The sequence below is a fragment of the Tachysurus fulvidraco genome, chromosome 15 (genome assembly GCF_022655615.1).
Source record: "Tachysurus fulvidraco isolate hzauxx_2018 chromosome 15, HZAU_PFXX_2.0, whole genome shotgun sequence".
NCBI lineage: Eukaryota > Metazoa > Chordata > Actinopteri > Siluriformes > Bagridae > Tachysurus > Tachysurus fulvidraco.
The window spans coordinates 14,994,509-15,017,463 of NC_062532.1; the positions used below are offsets into that span (position 1 = coordinate 14,994,509).

The 22,955-nt window shown below is 36.5% G+C and overlaps 1 long non-coding RNA gene across 1 annotated transcript; it reads right to left on the reverse strand.

Moving 5' to 3' along the window:
- Positions 1-12,524: 12,524 nt before the first annotated feature.
- Positions 12,525-18,531, reverse strand: LOC113638046. Its single transcript, XR_003439499.2, has 3 exons — positions 18,383-18,531; positions 14,800-16,105; positions 12,525-14,044 (listed from the first exon to the last, which is right to left on the reverse strand). It is a non-coding gene; the product is annotated as an uncharacterized LOC113638046 (long non-coding RNA).
- Positions 18,532-22,955: the final 4,424 nt, after the last annotated feature.

The following is a 22,955-nucleotide window of genomic DNA, read 5'->3' on the forward strand; positions in this document are numbered from 1 at the left end:
ATAACAATAACAATAACAATAACAACAACAACAACAACAATAATAATAATAATAATAATAATAATAATAATAATAATAATAATAATAAAATATAATAATAACAAACAAGGTATAGGCACAACAAAAATCAAAGTATTCTGGGCTAATAATCAAATCATGTTTAAATTGTGACAGATTTAAAACAAACAAACAAACAAACAACAACAGATAAAATTAGACTAAGAATAATACAATAAACAAAAAAGATCAAGAGAACTTGAAAGTAAAATACTTTTTTTTGTTAATTTTCAAAACAAAAAATATGAAAAATCACAGGGAAGGTAATTCATTAATGAAATTAGCACAACAAGTAATACATAGATTTGTCATGTTTATTTAGGTTGAAGACTATGTTCTGATGACATGGTAATGATAACTCTGTCTTACACCAGTCACAACTTACTAAAGTCATCCTTTACTTGGAATAGTTCTCAAACTTGTCTGTATTGAAGTCACAAAATGAAATATTCCACCTGAAGAATGTTTTGTGAAACATAAATCTTCTCATCTCTCTTTCTCTGTCTTCTGTGTCCTGCTGTGTAAGGTGGTATAATATGTCTATGCTCCATATGTGCAATGCTACTTTAAATTCTTTCCTCTGCACATAAGCAATGGTGGTGCTGTATTATTCACATACATCACATCTCACACAGAGGGAGACTCCGTGTGTTTTCTGTCCCCTGTCTTGGTTTCATTTCCCCTATCTTTGTGAAAGGCTGAAGAGTGAGGTCATGCAGAGTTTGAAATGGCGAAGGCAACACAAAAACCCACATTGCTTTGAATGTTGTCGCTCTCATCCTCTCATTTTTTTCCACATCACTCATTTGCCTGACATCTTGGTCCTGTCATGTCTTCATCTTTCTTTTTTTTCATCACAAGCCTTGCTTTTCTTTTTCTCACCCGCCTTACTATCTGATCCCCTCCCTTTCCTCATATTCCTCTTGACTTCCATCATTCCCCCCTCTTAATAAATCCTGGTTTCACTCATCATCAGCTTCCATCTTTGTTTAATTAAATGTATTTTCAGTTTGTAGCTGTGAACAAAATGGTGTTTGCAGACAAATAGAGACATAATATTGGAATAATCAGTTCAGGAGTAACAGAAATGTAAATGTGCAAATATGATGATTTTGCTTGTCTGGTTTCTGATTTCTGGTCAGACCTATTTGAGACAAAAGAGGATAGTGGAGGAAAATGAGTTCAGTTTGCTTGCTTTCATGTGAGCTTAGAGAATAATGTTTTGCTTCATGAGTCATTATTACCCTTTAGCTGTTCTCTATTGATCTCTTGAGTTCAAGCAAAATTGTGAGATTGAAGACTTTTTGTGTCCGTTGCCCCAGGACATGGTAGTATTACAAGTTTCGTTGAGACTGTGTTCACGGTCAGGTCAAACCCGTTACTGCCTCAGCTCACGCCTAAGTCAAAGGTGTTTGAGAACAAGAGAACAGAAAAGAAGGAGAAAGCATGGTGGGCAAAAGGAATAATGAAGAAAGGAAGAGCCTAGAAACTGACCTTTGGCCCCAGTCTTCCTTTCCTCTTTCACTTTCTCTCCCACCCTATGTTTCTCCACTTGTTCTATTCTGCTGAGTTACCAGAGACTCTTTGTGTCCAGGCCTGCCCTGACCTCAGGCAGTGCCCTTTGTGACCTCTTTGTGGGTCATTCAGAGGACACAGCAATGGAGGGGTCAGTCTGCGGTCTCGGGTCACTTTGTGGTCAACATCATGTCACATAGCAGTCAACATCAGTGGTGTGAGTTTGGGACCCTAAAGCAACAAAATCCTTTTTTGGGTAGGATATCTCTTATCAAAAACGTAGTTTTGTTGTGTGAACTCTGGTTCAAAGGTTCTTTGAAATGTGATCTTATGTGAAATTATTTTATTAGGGCAAAGCATTTCTGCCAAGAGCCCTTAGACATAAAAACAAAACAAAACAAAACAAGCGGATTGTGTGTAAGCGGATTCTAAAAATGTAAAAATACTCAAAGAAATAGCAGTAATCACTAATACAAATTGTATTGTTTTGAGCAGTGCTTACTTACGAGCTAGCCACCGAGGGAATGTATTTCCCCATATTCGCTATGACTGACCTTGGAATAACCCCTGGCCAATTCGGGTCATTTTTTGGTCATCCACAGAGAGACACTTAGCACAGACATGGTTTACACATGTTGTAATTAGCACAGTGGGAAATTAAAAAGTCTGCTTTGGACCATACCCAGAGGTCAGCCAGTAGCTGACATTAAGACATACATTCAGTCCGCTGTACAACGAATCCAAGAAATATTGTGTTTAACAGAAATGAACTGATGTGATTGAACCCCAAAAGCAATCTACCTGCAGCTGTGGGTCATCTCCTGGTCAACATCACACACAATGTTAAAAAGTGTTTTGTAACATTGAAGAGCAGTGGCTTGCCCCTGATTATTACTTCTGACCTCTTATGCAATGCTGAATGTGATTTATTGCCATTGTATTACAGGATGTTCTTATTTTTGGTCTTCACAAGCTGATTTAGTTGATGTCTTGCAGGCATCTCTGTATTATACAAGCATTTGATACCACCTGCCTCTGAGCAGATTTATGTGCTTTTCACCACTATGTTCTATTACAATACATTTTGTTACATTGTTGTGAAATATTTTGACAGTTTTACATTATCGTGCCTGTTTGTAGAACAATCTGTAGTAGATTTAAGCGTGAACAAGCATGCTTTGGCAAACCCCAGTGCATATAAAGGCTTACAGGAACCCTGAAAACATTCATATAGGACCAACAGGGAAGTTTTTTTTTACATGGCATCACAGAATATTTGGAGTAAAATATTAAATCCATGAGCATGTTATGCAGGTAGAAGCTACCATTCATAGATTCATAGATTTATTATTTCCTTATCATTGCTAACAGTATGCCGATAGCATTTGTTTTCCATACCATACATTAGAACATTTAAATTTTGTCGCACGTCCATGAATATTAATGTGACCTCAAATTCACCCGGAATCCGGCAGGTTGTCTGGCGGTCAGCAGCGTGGGGTGTGTTCAAGCCCTTCAATGTTACTCAGCATCCTAAAGAAGCAAATTGAGTGGATGATAGTCTGGGCATGGCTATTGAAATCTATTTGAAGTGCATTTGACCAGGATCTGACCTACTGGAAGCCAGGGTCACTTGGCGGTCATCTTGAGGGTTAGGCTTGGACAGTGCCCTCTGAGCCGCTATAGGATGGCAGAGCATCCAGGCCAGCAGACTGCCTGTCAGGTGAGCCTATGGCCTCATTTATCCTGCCTCTAATCATTACAAATGGGGACGAGTCGCGTAAACAGGCATCATTAGGGCGACTCGTCACAGGCACTCACGTCCACTTTAAAGCACCATTATAACTCCAAGGGGCCATCGATAATGCACTCTCCAGGGGAATGAGAAAAAGAGAGGGAGAGAGAAACAAAGACGAAAAATGCAAGAGAGAAAGAGAGAGAGAGGATGAAGTCATTTTGAGGTCTTGTGTGACTTAGACAGTGCAGTTTGAATGGTAATTATGCATTTGAGTGCATTTCAGTGTGGTCAGAAATGTGCCAAGGCCTGTTTCATGTTGAGTCATGAGTTTACACTGTTGTCTTAATTGTGATGTGTGGAATTACAAACAAATTACTCTAGCCTTTCCAATACAGAATAGAATGGTGATTTCGGAGTGGACCACATTGCTGGGTGACAAAAATCTCCAACATCTTTATGAGATGCATATCTGATGATCTGATGATGCTTTTCTGAGGTTGTGTGTGATTGTGTGTGTATGTGTAAGAGAGCAGGAGGAGGATCTTGTACGCAACGAGTTCATCGGCAGGGCAATGACAGACTCTCCATTCTCAATCACACTGTAGTCCCCTGGGGCGTGCAATGCCTCTGCCTTGTGTGCGCGAGCGTGAGTGTTTGCGTGGGTGAGAGAAAGAAAGAGACAGAAAGTGTGAGACAGTGAGAGGAAATAAAGGAAAGAAAGGAGCGTATTAAGGAGACAAAAAGGAAAGAACAAAAAGGGAACAAGGTTTAGAAAGAGTAAGTGAGGTGAGGCGCTCTTATAGACACTAAAGAAACATTAAGGACAGATGTATTTTGGAGAAAATTTCTTTCTTCTTTGTAGTTCACTAAAAGTGTGTGTGCTAAATTGAATACTGGTACACAAATGACATCAGAGGCACGCCATGTGGCATTGCCATGGCAATATCCATAATCAGTAGGCAGCTACACTTCCCTGAAACTCCTTATTAGCGCCTAACTAACAACCCCTGCATTTCTCTCTTTTTCTTTCTCTCTCTCTCTCCACCTGCTCTTCACCCCATCAGTGCTGGGGTCATTGTGAGGTCAGAAGGAAAAATGAAGCACGTTCTCTACGCTGCGTAATGCTGTTCCATGCCTGCTGATGGAATTCTCTCTCTCTCTCTCTCTCTCTCTCTCTCTCTCTCTCTCTCTCTCTCTCTCTCTCTCTCTCTCTCTCTCTCACACACACACACACACACTTCCGCTCGCTCTATCCGCCTCTCCCACACTTCATTTCTTTGCCCAATCTCCTGGCTTATCTTGTCTCTACATACCCTCAGGCTTTCATTTCTCATCCCTCCTTTTGTTCAGGAGGACAGAAGATGGACAGATGTGATGAAGGACTCAGCGAGTAAAGTACACAGTGGCCATTCTGCAGCTTGATGTTGATGTTGTGATCATTAAGTCAAGCTTTGAATGTTGGTGTCACCTCTAAAAAAGAATTACACAAAGGGAATACAACATACTGGGGTGTTTAGTATATACTAAGGGTAAGCTGGTTTCTGGTTTGGTGCTGGGAAATCCTATCTGTCTGGGCCAAGCTGAAGAAATAGACTCTTTCAATGTGGCTTACTGGTTAGGTCGAGAATTCGGCAGATAAATCAGAATGATAACACGGTTTTAGATGGAATCTGTTGCAGATTAACACGTACTTAGGCAGTTCAACAAGCGGTGAATGAAGTTTCTAAAGAAAGTGTAATGGCATATGTGACCTCCCATAGCTACATTTCTGCAAAAATCATATTCCAACAAAAGACAACTAATATAAGCTTATTAATTTCTGCCATTTTTCATGACTTCAATTGAATTTTTTTAATCTTACTTGGTTAATCATTCATTGTTCAAGAAAGGTTTCAGAGAACTCGTGCTCGGACTACAAAAATGAGCCAGTCAGCATTTTGTGGAAAATATCCCAAGGCTTTAATAGCTAATTCCAAGATCTCAAGAACTACTGGTGTGATTCAGAGTTATGTTAGTCTCTCAAGTAGAAAGCCTTTGTTTTATTGGCCCTAAAAACATCCTACTTGGGTCTTTTCTTCTATATAAACTGTCCTATAGTATATTCAGGGGTGCCGTGGTTCAGGTTTGACCCATTTTAGACATAGTCATTACACAGTGACAGTCAACTCTATGAACTCTATGTGTGTGTGTGTGTCTGTGTGTCTGTGTGTGTGTGTGTGTGTGTGTGTGTGTGTGTGTGTGTGTGTGTGTGTGTGTGTGTGTGTGTGTGTGTGTGTGTCTGTGTGTGTGTGTGTGTGTGTGTGTGTGTGTGTGTGTGCACGCGTGTGTATATATATACACACACTTTAAAATAATAATAAACAGAATAATAATAAGCAGTAGAAAGTGTGCTGAGTAAAGTGTGGAAAGAGAGTACCACCTTTTGGTCTCTAGATGTCAGCAGTGGCTGATCGAGGTGATAATGACTTTCCAGAGACAGATATTTTAGAGATAGTCTAATACCTCCTGTATTGATAAGTACCATCAGTATCAAAAAAGCTCACTGACACTGTAATTCAGTAGAAACTAAGTCTAATCTGCGTCTGGAAGATTGCACTGTTGAGATTTGTATTGATTGCCATCAATTCTACTAAGTTTTGTGTGGTAGGAAAAGACTCATAACAAAGGTTATATAAACAGAGCAAAGGTTATGTAATTACATCTGAATATATACCTGTATATGTAGGAGAGCATAGTAATATAGTATACAATTACATTTTATTATAATATTATTCATAGTCAGTTGTGTAAATGATTCATTTTCACGTGTTCTTTAGTTAAGTTAAACTGTTAAACTGCAATAATTATTAAATAATCTATAACGCATTATATTTATGAAGATTATTGTATGTTATGTGACTTAAATACATTTTTTAGAAGAAATAATAGTGTTTGGTTTTATTTTTTGCATTGTATAATGGATAATACGATACATTTAGAATTAATGGACTGTATTTAAGCCATCAGTGTACAATGTGGAGTATGCATGAATGCTTTTTTAATACTCAACAATACTTTAAAGCAAAACAAAACACTGCTAAGTTGTATATATTGTACACTGAAAGTAAGACTTGCAGGTACTACATCTACGAGTCTGATCTATGATTATGATCTACTCAATTTTAATTGAACATTTTTGATTGTCGTTCTGCTGAATATAAATAAAATCGCTCGAAACGATAGTCTTAAACCTTAATTTATTATTTATTTATTTATTTATTTATTTATTTATTTATTTATTTATTTATTTATTTATTTATTTATACAGAGAAATAGATACTCATATTTTTTTTGCAGGAGTTACTATGAAAATTAAAGTCTAATGTGCAACATATGTACTGCATCTCTAACTATTAAATATGAGACTCTTTAAAAAAATGTGCTACTACTAAAGAACAAATGGATGAATAGGACAGTGAGTTGTGTATGCATACTGTATTGTTTCAGCAGTGCTGTTTGCCTTCGGATATGTTGGGCAGAAATGAGGATAGTGAAGACTTATGGTTCTCTAAGATATGCAAACAAACTCCAAGCACAAGAAACAGATGACTCCTCCGCAGTGTCTAAATGACCTGTGGTAGGTTCCACAGTCGACAGTAAGCAGGGCTGTTTGTGAGGCCCCTTTCCATCCCAATGCCTGAAGTCCTCCATGATCACTAGTTTATGCTGAGCCTATCCGGTGTGCAATGACAGTGTTGTAATTTATGCGTTCTAAAAAAGCACTGCCCACTCCCAAATGACCAGACTTTGCACATTCCAGGGCTCCCATGAGAGAAATTCAGCGGCAAAGTGTCTCAGGACTCCCAGGTGGACTCGATACTTATATACTGGTTATATCCTCGTATGGTTACACTCTGCAACTGGAAACACACCAGATTATGGATGTTTATGCAAAAAGAGATTTAAGATGATTTGATGTGCTTTTTAGAGCTAGGGGGATGCTGACTGCATGAAATATAGTGCACCGGTTGAAAATGGTATTATCTAAAATGAAAAGCTTGGCATAAGAGAGCAAGATATAAAGCTAGAATAGGATGCAGGGGCAGGGACTTAATCTGAGAAAAAAGTAATCTACTGTAGCTATGCGTGTGCTGATCTACCTATGTGTGTGTTGAATAATATATAATGTGTGATTGATCACTCACATTTGTGAGTTTTGTGAATACTGTGACAATATTGTCAAACACGGCATTTTGGTGGAGCCTCATAATGACCTGTTGTGAAATTAGAGCAGGGTATCTGGACATTAATAATCTTGATTTCCATGAAATTGCTATCACATCACTACTCCTTTCCTTTTTTAATAGAGGACAGAGGGCATTTCTAATGGAAGTTTGCCGTTTTCTTCTGGGAATCATATAACAGCCCTGACTCTGCATAGTCGAGCATGTTCCATCTGCTTTAGGTTCCTGAGAATAAATCAGCTCCCGTAGTGAAACTGCAGGGGATTCAAACAGAATCTCTGACATCTGGAATCAAGACTATGGGTCCTGATCAACACACTCTGCACTTTCTCAGCACTTTGTGCATTCATATTTGATTATTTGAGGCCAACTGTATGCTTAATGTGCATACTACATATGCTTAATGTGTGTATAACATACATTATGGTTCATCTGCCCAAAATCAGTATTCTTGGATACACAGCTGTGTACACTTACATGCGAGGCAAGTGGCTTGGAACAGGGAGTGTGTGCATATTTGTGTACATGTATAAATGAGTGTTTGTGTCTGTGTGTGTGTGTGTGTGTGTGTGTGTGTGTGTGTGTGCGTGTGTGTGGGGTGTGGACAGCTGGCATTCTTTTGCCCATTCTACTGGAAACTATGCCAACCTGGCCATCACGGCACCTGCCATCCATGGCAACTAGTCATGCCCGGTCGTCAAGCCACCAGTTGCCTGGACAACCTCGGCCCAAAGCCCACCAAACAAAAGGTGAAATTATGATTGAGCGATGCTGGAAAGGGGAAACCAGAAAAAGATTAAAAATTAAAGATTAGCAGTTCTTTAAAAATCCCTTTTAAATATAATATTTTATTTTGATCCTAAAACACAAAATATATTATCATTCTGTTATTCAGGAAATGTGATTATTTGTAAATAACATAAATAATGTGTGAGGCATGCTGTGTAGTTGCTTTCTGTATGATATACATGCTATTATTACCTCCATCATTCAGTTAGAATAAATGTACAACAATTCAAAAAATTTAATTAATATGAAACTATGTATTGTTTATCATAATGACATCATTTGAAACTGTATAAACTCTTGGTGTTATTTTCTGTTTCTGTAATACATTTCCCCATCAAATTCTAAATAAATATTGCACTGCAGCATGAAGTATTCTGTACACACAGTTTTCACACTATATAGTTTAATATCCAACTCATCTGTGTCACATTACTCATATCTAGCTGTTATATACTAGATGTTATGGTCCTGAATACATTTTTAAAAATACTAATGTTCAACATATTATTTTGTGGTTAAAATGGAACGTTAAAGATTTTTTTTGCAGTGTATTGAAGTGGAAAGGGCCGTGAAACAGAGAAACTCCTTCAAATGCGGACATCATTTTGCTGCCTGCATGAACACAGCGAGTTCTTCATTAGCAGAGGAAATCATCCCCCCCACCCATTCACTCCCCATCTCCAAATGTCAGAGAGGAGGGAGGTTTGTGTGTGTGTGTGTGTGTGTGTGTGTGTGTGTGTGTGTGTGTGTGTGTGTGTGTGTGTGTGTGTGTGTGTGTGTGAGTGTGTGTGTGTAAAGATGCCAGATGGATGGTGGCATGAGACACTATTTCATGTTTCACTGTGCCACACGCTGTGTGGAGGAGATGTGTGTGCGTGCCTATATGTGTGTGTGCGTGTGTGTCAGGAGCGTCTGTGCACAGCGAGAGATTAATTCTGCTAAATTAATTGGGCTGAGATTGAAAATGAGAGAGTGAGCAGGTCGCAGCTGAGTGCGTGAGCCACCCGCCTCGCCCTGTGAGTGCAACACACACATGCTTATTTGCTCGACACCCCTGTTTGTTTGCATGTGTGAGTGTGCACACACACACACTCATTGCTAGATGGAATGTATATATGCACAAGCTGCTGCAGTCAGAATTGTATTCAAACTCTTTCTTGCGCACTCTCTCTCTCTCTCTCTCTCTCTCTCTCTCTCTCTCTCTCTCTCTCTCTCTCTCTCTCTCTCTCTCTCTCCTACACACACACGCACTCAAACCATGGTGTGCAAGGGGACAATGTGCTGCTTTTGAGAGAAGCCTTCTGCCATAAATCTCTCCCCATAGAGAAGAATGTAGCCTACACTGTGAGTCAAGAGAACATTGCAATCTGGAGAGAGAAAAATTGATAGAAAGAAGAAAAAATAAGAAACTGAACACTTCCTCCACGTTCTCAACATTTTGCTACAAATGTACACCTTTTATTTTATGGCCTTATGCATTATTACATTATCTCACATTATACATTTAGTGCAGGGTACTAAGAAAGACTCGACGCTCAATGAGAGATAGAAAAGACAGACATATAAAGGGAAAAGACAGAAAAAGAAAGGAGAAGACAGAGGCAGCTTCACCAGTCTGACTGCGTGTATCTTTACAGAGCTCTGTTGCACTTGAATGAGCAACTCAATTATCCCCGTTAATACTGCCTCAGTCTCGAACACCGATCCCATTACGCGAGAACACATCGCCTCTAGGCTACACACACACTGCTGTAGTGACAACAGGACATTGCCTACAAGCGCACACACATTTTTATCAAGATGAAAATAAAGCGTTTTATATCTCAGCATTTTAAAACAGTGCAAACTAAACACACAAACCCACTAAATGGTTGCAAGTCTATGGAAATCCAGGAATCTATTCTAAGACACTGAGACATGTTGGACAAACTGGAGGCATGAAAACATAAGTTTCAGATGTTCTTTAGATATTAAGCATTATGTATCCATCCTGTACACATGTATCCATCCTGTAGTCTGTTTGGTCCATTGTTTGTACACACTTTCAGAAATTAACTGCATGGTACAGTACAATACTGAAATAAATACTGGAACAATGTAAACAGACCAAACAAACTGCTGAGTCTCAAATCACATACTGTGAAAGACAGTTGCTGAAACTTGGTGTTTTTCCTGTTTCTTCTTTATGATTATTGTTTGAATTTTAAAGCATTTAACCTTGATAAAAAGCCTGTTAAACAAGTCTACTAGATAAGTAAATACTTCTGAATGTAAGGTCAAATTTTTAGATAACACCAATTATGACACTTGCAGAAAGTTTGAACACTGCTGTGCATGAAATTGTGTATGTTCTTGTGATGGCCAGGTTTAGAGAGTCACTTTTCATGCCCAATTCTCTACATGTACATCAGGAAAAGAGATGTATATGTGAACAATGGCTTTTGTGTTGCTGCTGCTTCTATACACGACAGCTTTACCCAGGCTGTTCAAGCTTTACCTATGCACTTAGTTCTGGAGAGATGCATGTCATTCTGGTAGCCACATCTTTCAAAAACCACAACAAACAAGTGGGGGCATGAAGACAGAATGTAGGACGCTATGCCTTCAGTTCACTATAGCTGCAGTTCACCAAGTCAATCCTGAGCCTGGGATACTGCCTTGCAAGCTTTTCCTGTTTGTTTCCTCCAAGTTCTCTAGTTTCCTCTCTCCTTCCAAATTGACTGGGATCCCGTGCTGTGTGTATTTCCACTGCACTCCCAGCGTTCTTGGTATAAGTGTCTGGATCAGATAAAAATATGTGCAAAAATGGCAAATAAACATAAAATAAGTAATATATTTATAAATTAACTACAATGAGTAGAAGAAAGTGAGAATGATTACTCTCTTATCTTTTATTAAAAACGTTTAATTGAGATAATAATATTTTAGTATACTTTCTAAGCAAGTACAGTGTAGAACAATGGCAGAGTCTTAAACAAAATCTAATGTAAAGTCTGTGACTGCAGACAGATTAATGCATCTCTCATCTCCAGCCTGACTACACATAGCTCATCATTATTGTCAACTCCAGTGCAGTGCGAGTGAGTGAAGGAAAGAGACAGAGACAGAGACAGAGACAGAGAGAGAGAGAGAGAGAGAGAGGGAGAGAGAGAGAGAGAGGGAGAGAGAGAGAGAGAGAGAGAGAGAGAGAGAGAAAGAGAGAGAGAGAGAGAGCACACATCTGTGTGTTAGACAATATGAAGAGAGAATATAAAGGTGGAATATGTGAAGAGCATGAGGGCATTTAGGGAAAACAAGAGGCATATGGTTCAAATAAAATGAGTGTAATAGAAGGAAAGTAGTGGTTAGTAAGCGACATGTGAAATTAATTTTGGAGAACAGATGAATGAAAAAAGAATATTTGATAATGATAGTTCTGTCTTTTTAATTTTTTTATTTATTAATTTTAAAATTTTGTCACAGTAATATAACTCACCACGATTCACAGCAATACAAATGAGTTGTCCTAGTTATTAGCCTGTTTTGTGATCTTGTTTTATATTTAATATAAACCTTAATAACAAAAACACAATTAGTCCTATAAATTACAGATAAAGACTTTATATGTTGAATGTAATTAATATCTTGAATCTAATGACATTTTTTAATTATAAATGTGCTTGATGGGTGGATAAAAAACTATGTGGATCCAAATGAACAGTTACACATATTACACAGTTATACACATTTGCCTGGAATTTAAATAGTAAAAATAGGTTTGTAGTGTTCCACTAACAAGAAAAAACCCTGATTCTCTTTTTTTGTCTAGCATAGCAGTTATAATTCTGAGTCTATTATCATTATATAGCTTAAGGATCATCTTAAGGGTCATAAGCTCCATAAAGTCTCAGCTTATTATTCATTAACTACAGCAAAACTAAATAAGACAAGGTATATGGTTACAAAGGAGGACTGTAAATCTGGACATACTGACAGATTTTGTAAGTTGAAGCAGAGTAAAGATTACATATCAGAGATTCCAGTTTTGTTCTTCATCATGCTGCGGGTGCTAAGCACAAGTACTTCACTAAGAAGTTCACTATGAAAGCAAATGTTGAGATAGGAATGTGACGAGATGTCTAAATGTCATGTCAACATTTAGACACGAAAGCCCTCACAGGTGATTGCTTCAAGTCTGAATGAAAAGAACAATTTGACACAAGTAAATGTTCAGACTTTATTCTTGCACAAAAAAATACATGATCACACTCAACTATTGTGTTTCATGTTCACTTTTAACCTGCTTTCAATATTAATGTGTAGATGAAGGTGTTCATAATATTAAAAATTCACTGGACAAACTCTGTAAACCCTGTAAACCCTGGCTTGCAACAGGATCCCTGATATGTTTGAGCATAGTGTGTCCTAATGCAGTAAAGATGAATATTTTTATGTCATCTTTACTGCATATTTTTACTTACATATTTATATATAAACATAATTTATGTCTTCATCCAAAAGGTACATATTCTTTGGGAGTTAATGTATATCATGTGTTTATAAAACAGCATTAATACATGTATATAGTTTGTCCTGGTCAGGGTTGGGGTGGACACACTGCTGCGGAATAAAAACTCAGAAACAAAACAAAACAAAACAAAACAAAACAAAACAAAACAAAAAAACAGATAAAAAAACAGATAAAAAAACCCCCAAACCTGCAGACCTCAGAAATAAAGTAAACTTAAACCCTATGGCCGATGTCACCCTTATGGTGACTGACAGCCAAGCTAATTTTAAACACACTATTTAGCTATTATCTGCTTAGTTGCTGTTAACGATTTTTTATAAATGGTAAATGTAAATAATTTATAAATATAGTGCACTCAGCTCAGTTGATTTTGCTTTTATTTGCTACATTCATAATAATTTGGTAGGTAGCATTTTTACATACTATTATTATTATTATTATTATTATTATTATTATTATTATTATTATTATTATTATTATTATTATTAGTAGTAGTAGTAGTAGTAGTAGTAGTAGTAGTAATAATAATAATAATAATAATAATAATAATAATAATAATACAAATTCTTGCTTTGATTTGTATAGATCTATTAATTTGTACATTTCTATGAACTAATGTAAACCATCAAATACGAACCAGTTATGCCGCATGGGATCATTTTTGTTTTAGTTTTTGGGATCCTGTGCTGTGTGGATTGCTGCTGACAAACTGAATATAAATATTTCTCAATTTCTGTTATTATCAGTAGCCTTTCTATATTTGGAGAAGGCAATGTTTTATGTAGCCTTGATAACAATTTAGAAATAGTCTAGCAGATTTATATTTATATTAGCTAGAGCATATTTACACTGTCTGATTCTCTACTCTATGTGTGCATGCCTTGGATGGTCCATGCTGCCAACTTCTATAAATATTTGGATTGGATTTGGCATTGCTTTTTGTCTGAATCCAAATATGCATGTGTTTTTGTGTGCAACTGGCAGAGTATGAGGGATTAAAACAGAACGCAAATCTCAAAACTAAATGGATGTAAAACAAAAGATTATAATTAGACAGGAAGGTGAATGCTAGCTGGTGGTCTATGGGTCCATGGAAGAAAAACCACAACAGCAGCAGAAGTTTAGTGAGTTGGCCCCAAGCACTTCCACAACTGTCAAAAGTAAGTTGATGACTTATTGCTCAGACAGTGTGCTTGAACGATGTCAGGAGTCCTATTTTATTGAAAAAAGAAAACAAATTTGTGGTCTGCTGTTAGAAATGAAAAGCTGTAAATTCAGTAAATGGTGTAATGCATAATTCTTTACTTCATACAGCATACTGATGTCTAAGTTTAACGACAAATAAGTTTTATAATTGATATGTTTTTAAGTATACGTCCTCAAGAGAAACAGATGAAAAATAGTTTTAAAGTTAAATCTGGAATGGTTTAACTTGTTTTGCACAAATTTATCATGGAATATCTTTGTCATGTCACACTGTCACACTCCACAGTGGTGGTTAATATAAAAATAGATGCTCAGGACTTTAGGAATTTGTAATTACTCATCTGTTTCTATTTTTACCAAGCCTATTAGGGGCTAGATTAACATTTTTTGTTTGTTTGTTGATCATTTTTATTTTTAATTTTTTTTTTATTCACACAAATGCTGAAATAATTAATCTTTAAAATAAATGTTGATATCAAACCCATTTCTGCTCTGTGAAATGCCCTAAGTGTTTTTTCATAAGCATCTAATATAGAAGGTGTTAATCAACCACTATAATTCTGTGTAAGGTTATCGAGCAGAGGTAAAAACATCTCACAGTGAAAGTCAACAGTGACCTGACTAATTTTATATCAGACTTGCAGCAATAAAATAATTTATTTGTTTATACTGATTGAAAACTTCTCATAAGTCGATTTCCCAGTGTACAGGTACAGTAAAAAGGGTTAGATCTTCCACCATTAGACTTTAAATATACTTACACTCCCCTGGGTGCCTTCCTGGCCTCGTAGTGTCGCAAGAATGCATTCTTCAACTGTAAAGTCTTGTCTGCGCATTTCCTAATGTCTGGGAAGCAGACACTCTGCTTGAATGGCCCAGACTGTCGAGTCAAAAAGAAAAAGATAAAGAGGTATAGACAATCCCCAATATTTGGTCCATACAGTGCCTCCCAGCCCTCTATTAATGACTCCCGCAGTAAACAGGAAACTATGGACAGAGTGCACCTCATCGATTCTGCTGCCTCAAGATCCGAAGTGGTGCATCTTAAGGGGAATTTGTTTGAGTGTGCATGTGTAGAATATGGGTAGGATAGACAGTTTATTGTTGCATTATGCGGCTGAGGTTGCAGGAGCCATTTCTAAGTGTGCTTGGAGCCAGACAAAGTTAATCAAGACTCTTTGGAATAGAGCTGCTGGCTGCAGAACTTCATATATATGGCAGCCAAAAGGAAGCATAAGCTTCACAAGCTGCTTGAGTATGTAACTGTAAGATTTGTTTTGTCTAATGATGCTGAATCCTAAAGGGAGTCATTCTGGTGGATGCAAGTGCATTAGAGTCTAGGCTAAGAGTCATTCAGGAACTAGTGTTATTTGGAAGCAAGCAAAATGTGGAAAAAAAACTGAACAGTAAATAGTGAGGAGAAGTAGAGAGAAAATGAAAAGAAAGACACAGATAGCAGCTTGGGTGTGCACTTTTTTAGAAACCCCAGGAATGCACATATTCTCTACAGATGGACTGTGCTCAAGGTGAGAACCGGAAGTGTAGAGCTGTTGAAGCCTCCCTGCTGCTTGCCCTCTCTGTCCTTCAAATAACAAACCAGCACAATCTCTGAGGATGGCCGAGGCCATTGGCTGAATAGTCAGTTCACACGCTACAGTGACGAGAACCAAAAACAACATCCGTGTCAGATTTATGATCTTGGAATGGCCAGAGCCCCCGTCAGGCAGCCACAGGTGAGAGCTGGAGAATAACAGCAGGGATTCAGGGCCAGTCTGTACTGAGCATGCCCAGTTGCTCAGGAAATATTCATCTGGGAAACAGAAAGCAACGTGGAAGGCTGTGTGGGAAGTGACCTGATGACGTGAAGAATGACCCCTGGCACAGACCCCATGTCAGGCATTGAAGGAACGCAGGAGTGGAGAGGAACTGGATGGGAGTAACAGGGAAATAAGACTAAAGTGCCGCAGCACCCTGGGGGTTTTTCTGTAGATGCAAAATTCTTGCCCAATGTCCTTTATTTCCATCAGAGCAATCTGTTTGTATGTAGAACAGTGATGGATGGAGTGACTGAAAAAAAACAACAGGGCAGTTTTTGTGCATTGTGTTGAATCTTGTCAAATTTAACTATCACAATTGCTCCTGTTTTTGCATTTAAATCCTTACTGCCTTCATTCTGTCTTTTTCTATTTGCCTAAAAAGTGGTTCATTATATACTACTTTGTTTACTTACAATCAAATATTAATTCTTCTAGAACATTTCATTTTTAATAGGCAAAAGTAATGTTTAGAAATCTACTTAGTAAGACTAATGACTTAATAATAATATAATTAAACATCTAATATAAAATGTGTAATATAACTAAAGAGACTTAAAGGGCCATCTGTACACAGTCTTGGTCATTTTGGTGTGTGTGTGTGTGTGTGTGTGTGTGTGTGTGTGTGTGTGTGTGTGTGTGTGTGTGTGTGTGTGTGTGTGTGTCTCCGGCTGCCCTCAACTTCCTGTCTGTCCATGGAGTGCTTCTGCTTCCTTTGAATACACAAAGCTGATTCCTCATGGATACTCACACAAAAACACTAAAACTGAACAAACATTTTAAAAGTACATTTAAAAACTAAACAACAGAAGAATGAGATGTACAAAAATGTCAGATCACATATATCAAAAAGGACTTTTGAGGGTAATTAGAATCCTTCTCCATCCCTGGCCATTGAAACTACTTATATGTACTTGGCCACTTTTCTTTTAGTAGGCCACTTGCTGAACTGAATCATTAGGCATGTGCATAAGCACATTAGAATCCTATTTCTGTTTAATTGTATAGCCTGTGGTCAACTGCTACCCTGCTGGCTAGCTGAGGACAAAGCAGCTTAGCTCAAGCACGGCGAGGGGCTTATCTTGGTAACCCACATTAATTCTTATCCACTTTTTCTAATTGCTAATATTTTTTCTAAAATATAAAAAAAAAAAAAATTTTAAACCTTTTTTCAACATTATACTTGTTAATAAAAGTCAGGATCAAATTAATAGTTTTTAGAGATTCAGTGAAGGAATGGTGGTATAGATTAATTCTACTGAATCTATAGAATTAATCAAATAAAAACAATCAAAAGAATTAATATAAAATATATGAATTCTTAATAATCACTAGAATTGGTTAATTAACTCTATGAATTCTATCGAATTCTATTAATTCTTGAAAAATTCATATAGAAGTATTCTCAATTGTTTGATTTTAATAGCTTAGTCACAGAGCTTCAGAAGAAAGTCATTAATTCAATTCACTTAAAATTCAATTCAATTCAAATTGATTTGTATAGCGGTTTTAACAATGGACATTGTCTCGAAGCAGCTTTACAGAACATAAGAAACATAATACAAAAGTTTAAAATTATACAAAGATTAATACGATTAATAATTAATAATTAATAATAAGTGAAAAGAATATGCTATAATATAAATATTTATCATAAGATGATATGTTAACATAATGTTTATGTAATAGTAAAATAGTATAAAATAGTGTTTATTTTAGCACAATTAGCCTAATAGCACAGCACAACTTGTGGTTACACAATGGTTAGTTTAGGCAAAATGCGGTAAACCAAATATACCATCAAATGTAATGAAATTGTTGTACATGTAATGAAAATGTTTGTACATGTTTGCTGTTATAAAAAGCACTGAAATTTCTTATTTTTTGTGTTAATCCTTTGGTCTCATTCCAGAGTCCCAGGTACACTTTTTACAGTTTTTATGAAAACATTAACTGGTATGTTTTTCCAAGCCTCTTGTAGAACCTGTCACAGATCATTTGGAGCCTTTGACTATCATACTTGTCTTTTTTGCCTAAAAATTGGTCCATTATATAACACTACTTTGTTTACTTACAATCAAATATAGACTTTTCTAGAACATTTAATTCCTAATAGGCAAAAGTAATGTTTGGAAATATACTTAGTAAGACTAATGACTTAGTAAGGCATAAAATAGTAAGTTATAAAATAAATAAACATCTAAAATAAAATGTAAAAATTCAGGGTGACTGTCTTTTGCAGAATACTGTACATTGTATTTATGTACTGCATCTATTGTAGCAATGTCATGATTGTAACATGGGAACAGATGAGCATGGGAACTAATAGAAGATCTGTTCCTAATCTCTAAAGTTCAGTTAGCATGATATTTGATAGTGATAGTTTACACTGATGAGTATTAATCACATCTGTTACAGTTGAGGTTTTTTAGGAACTGATTAAGTCTGAAGCTAAATAGCCACCTGACTTAAAAAAAAAAGATTATAGAGAAATTATGCATAATGAATAATGCATAAGATTTTTACATACCTGGTCGATTAGTTCAGATCCTGCAATGTTGTATTTTTAAAATGTGCCTGAGACGAGTCAGTTATTTCACTTATCCACAACTGAACTTCACCCTAAACACTAGTACAGTGTCGAGATCTATCCTACCAAAATACACAAACCATGTCAATATTGACCCGCTTCAAATGTTGCATATCAAAATGGGTGGTGTATTATTTCTGGTGCCACATTACCATGTGGAACATTGTACACTGCCCACATGGGACCAATCCAAAAAAGCCTTTGATCGGTTCAAGAACACCTTTAAAAATATCAGTACATGTTTAAACTGAGGAGATTCACAAACTCATTTGAACCAGGAGAAAATTGCATTGCATTAGATGGATTCTAAAGGGTATAATTAAGATAAACTTGAACTACTGCACTCTGCTGCACAACTGATTTTATTGCCATTTATTATAGTTCTCCTCAGCCTTGTGTACTTTCTCTTTACATTATAGAAACTTTTTTTGTTTGTTTATCAGGATATCATGTTAAGTTCATGCATTTGCACACATATGACTACGAGTGTGTTTATGTATAGCAGTTTTACAATGGACATTGTCTCAAATTTGCTTTACTTTTTTTTATGTATTCCTAATGAGCAATCCAGTGGCGATGGTGGCAAGGATATGAGGATATTAGGAATTAATATTGAGAGGAACTAGAATTAATAGAGAACTTCATCTGAATGACACCAGATAGTATGATTATTAATAATTTCCTTTCTATATCTGTGTACTATAGGGTCAGAATTGGTCAACTATGTAACCAGGGAATTCTTTTTACTTTTAACATGAAATCTATATGCTGAAGATCAGCTGCTGTGTTTCTGTGTGTAAGAATAATCATAGCTAGGAGGATATATATATATATATATATATATATATATATATATATATATATATATATATATATATATATATATATATATATTCAAATTGATTATTCTGGACAGATTTCATAAACAAGTTCTTGAAGAAAGGTAGAATAAGACTGCCCAAGTTTTACCTTCTCTCAAGAGAGACCTAAATCAATATCAGATGGTTATAAGAGTGGTGGCATTTGCAGCAGTAATGCCCTTGGTGTTTAATTTGTGAGCAGTCAGGTCTGGGAATCGCCATAACTTATAAATGCTGTTCTGTTAATCATAAGTGATGTCATGTTGGTGTGTCATACAGGGGTCTGTATCTGTCACTCACCTAGTTTATGGCCCTTGGGAATTGTCGTATCGATTTGTCACTAATTAGGCCTGGATTAAGAGGTGCACTAGTGTGAAGTAAACATGAGTGGAGTGCACTATTTCATAGCACTGCATTGATTTCTGCTAATGCTTCACTGAGGCCATCCGCAAAGCCAGCACATAATGGTGTGACACAGAGGAGGTTTGGAGTTTGGTAGAAATTACACTTAACTGGTGGTCTGAACCACTTATGCAGTTTCTGTGATGATAAAAGCACATTTTACTGACTCTGAATCAGTTGTTAAAGTCAGTAAGAAGGTGAGTGAGCAATATTTTTAATCTGTTTCTTACATGTAATAAAAGACAGGAAAAGTTTTAATAATAATATAGTATTAATCTTTCATGGTATTGAGGTAATGCATTAAACTGGAAAGCTTGTAAAAAAAAAAGCCTAGAACTGAAGTATACAAAGCTCTCATTCCTAGACAGTCCCCTACACATTTCATTTATTTCACCTTGAGGTTTGTGATTGAAATAAACTTAATGTGTGTTAAATATTTAATTTTATGGCGTATTTCCTTTAATACATGCCAATGAGGATAAATTTTCATGAGGGGATACATTTTCATTTCATCTCTGCCTGTAGATTAGATTAGCTGTTTCATTTTGTTATTAAACATTAAATTGCCACATTATATGAAATGCCACTAGAGAGTATTTCAGAGAGGTACTTACCAATGAACAGCTTCTGCAAAAGTAGTTGACAGAAATGGTAGAAGACAGTTTAGTGTTCGTCAAATCTAAAAAGATTTCTTCCCTTTAAGCGACAACTCTAGTATACAAGCCCGATAATTTCCTGTAAATAGAGTCTACAATAGAGTTGTGTTTGATTAAGAAAAAGATCACCACGGGGCATGTGGCTGTAGGAAAATAATCAATGATGAAGTGGTGTGATGTGGCCAGATACAGAGTAGAGGGATATTACCACACGATAGTAACACAGCATACCCCAAAATCTCATTCCTCTTAAAGACAGTGATTTGTCAATGATATTCATATAAAGAATGACACATCATAATTTTATTTGTCGATGGTCACATTTAATATTGAACAGCTGTGAAACAAGTTAATTCTTATTTTCAGTTACATTATAGCAGCATCTGCTCCAAATTGTCTCTTTTTCTTTAAACTTTAGAAACCACTGGAAAACTGAAAGTGAATGTCTCTCCCACTTGATAAATATTCATTAAAAGTACTGTAACAAAATTCACTGGTTATTTTTATTTTATTTATAAGCATCATAGATTATTAGAATGATTATATTTATTTATGCCATTGATTTGTCTTGTATTTATAAAAATATCTGTGAAATCAGAATCTTGAATTAAAGATCACTGTAACAGTATACAGTACTCCTAACAGCCGATTACAGTAACTGCTGTATTCAAATCTCCCATAATTTCTGGTCCTGTTACACAAATGTTGACATAATCGTTCATTGTTTCTAAACAGAAGCCTCATTTGTGTTATATGTGATAGTTGAGCTATTATAGACATATAAAGCAAATTGGTCATTAGCCATTTTATCTGTACATTTCTGCTCTCCTCTGTTTGAGAGCTGCTGAGAGATTAGGTGGCCGTTTCTTTTTACTCTTGGCACTATGAGCCAGATGGTTCGTTTACAGTTGGTGGGAACAGAGGGACTCTCTAATGCCCATCGTGGGGGAGGCATTGAACCAGCTTCCCTCAGTGAGTGATTTACTGGCTTAGATCTGAATTGCTTAACTCCAAAAGCTGGGGAAGGCACCGGCTTTTGCTTTCTTTGTGTCACATTATCCACCATTGTCTGAATTTTGTGTGCTCTAGCCGACCTTGAGGAGAGACAGAATTGTCTGTGATGTGTGAAAACACAGAAAATGACTGGGCAGCTTGTGCTGACTTGGTTTGGAGAGGGTGGAATGTCAGAAAACCTAGAAGCTGGCCAAATGTTGAAAGTGTGTGTTGATGGAACAGACAGAAAGAGAATGTTTGTGCATATGTGTGAGTGAGTATGTGTGTAGGTTTGTTGTGGAGGAGTACAGGCTGATTGTTTCAATGAAGCAATTTGATTCAATTTTCCACTCAATAAAATTAGCCATCAGGACTGGGGCCGTTTGGCTGTCCGCACTCACTCATTTCCAGATTCCTCTCCTAATTGAACGAGTTTATGTACTTGTCTCTGGGAAATTGGAAAAATTCATCACCTGGAAAATGTTATATTTTTCTCCCTCCCGGCTGTGCACAGCTTGTCCCCCCTCAACCCCTCTCTCTTTCTTAACTTCATCACAGTGATGAGCAGCTATGAAATTAATTTGTTAGTATATAACAGGAGGTGCTCTCCAGAATGCTGTGTGTGTGTGTGTGTGTGTGTGTGTGTGTGTGTGTGTGTGTGTGTGTGTGTGTGTGTGTGTGTGTGTGTGTGTGTGTGTGTGTGTGTGTGTGTGTGTGTGTGTGTTATAAATCTGTTGGATAGTATATTGCAGGTTAATCTGCATTAAAATGGTGGCCTTGACAGTACAATAATTGCACAAAGCCTTTTTCTTTCCATTTTGAAGATTTTTTGGTGAATTAAAATCCAGCATTCCCAGTTATTACAGTGTTAATGATGTCAGCTATTAGCACTCTAACAACGCATGACTTTCTTGTGATGTTCTGCATGTCATAGAAGCACTCTGATGAATCCCAACTTTATGTAGTGAGAATGTAAAAAATAAATATATTTTCATGGATTTTAAGCAGTTTATACATTCATTATCTTTACATAATTGCTTAATATTCATTATCATTAAGAATTATCAAGCCAAAATTATATGAATGCATATCTAGGAAAACCTGGGAATGTGGTCAGTACCACAAAGATTCAGAAAGCAAAAAGATGACATGACAACATTTTTTTTCTTTTTCTCAATTCAATTCAATTCAATTCAATTTGAATTTGAAAGTTTATTTGTATAGTGTTTTTTTTTTTTTTTTACAATTGACAGAACATAAACATATAACAAAAGTTTAATTTAAAGAAGAATATAAAGACTAATAGAATACAAAATTCAATTAAAATTAGATATGTTTAAATATGTATGTATTTATCCCCAATGAGCAAGTCTGAGGTGACTTAGGCAGCAGTGGCAAGAAAAACTCCCTTGAATGGAAGGAAGAAACATTGAGAGGAACCAGACTCAAAGGGAAACCTCATCCTCATATGAGTGACAGTGGAGGGATTTTCTCCCATTTCTTTACCAGAGGTTTATGGCCTAGCTTTAAGCTTAGGTGTAGAATTTTTATTAAAAACATATGTATAATTCTCGTAATTTTTTCACTGCTTTCACCCTTCAT